Genomic DNA, 700 nt, shown 5'->3' with positions numbered 1-700 from the left:
CCGTTTTGGGGTGAAAAAATGGGATTTTGGAAGTGAAAAATGGGATCTGGGGGGAGATGGGAGGAACCTGGGGGGGACACACGGGGGAAATCGGGGAAATTTGGGGGAAAAATGGGGGAAAGCTGGGCAGATTTTGGGGTCGTTTGGGGTCTCGCTTTGGGGTCAATCGGGGTCACAATTTGGGGTTATTTGGGGTCATATTTTGGGGTCATTTGGGGTCACGCTTCGGGTTTGTTCTGAGTCAGAATTTGGGGTCACTTGAGGTCGCACTTGGGGGTTATTCCAGGTCAAGATTTGGGGTCACTCAGGGTCTCCATTGGGGATTTTTTGGGGTCACAACTTGGGGTCACTTAAGGTCACAATTTGGGGTTACTTCAGGTCACAGTTTGGGGCTATTTGGGGTCCCATTTTGGGGTCATTCAGAGCCACACTTGGGGATCATTTGAGGTCACACTTCAGGGTCATCTGGGGTCACAAATTGGGGTCGTTTGGGGGTCACAAATTGGGGTCGTTTGGGGTCACAAATTGGGGTCACACTTTGGGGTCTCACCTGCACGGGGGTCTCCTGGTCCACACCTCTTTGCAGCCCTATAGGGGTCCAAACCCCACACCGTCAGCCCACAGCCACCCCCCCCTCAATATTAAAACTGAAGGGCTCAGGGGTCAGAGGTCAGGGGTCAGAGGTCAGGGGTCACCTTCT

The 700-nt window shown here is 53.4% G+C and overlaps 1 protein-coding gene across 1 annotated transcript in view; it reads left to right on the top strand.

Moving 5' to 3' along the window:
* CDCA8 (cell division cycle associated 8) overlaps window positions 1-700 on the top strand; it is a 6,325-nt gene that overhangs the window by 598 nt on the left and 5,027 nt on the right. The window lies entirely within an intron of this gene.

The sequence above is a fragment of the Meleagris gallopavo genome, chromosome 2, assembly GCF_000146605.3.
Source record: "Meleagris gallopavo isolate NT-WF06-2002-E0010 breed Aviagen turkey brand Nicholas breeding stock chromosome 2, Turkey_5.1, whole genome shotgun sequence".
In the NCBI taxonomy this organism is placed as follows: Eukaryota; Metazoa; Chordata; class Aves; order Galliformes; family Phasianidae; genus Meleagris; species Meleagris gallopavo.
This window is presented reverse-complemented; position numbering and strand designations above follow the sequence as displayed.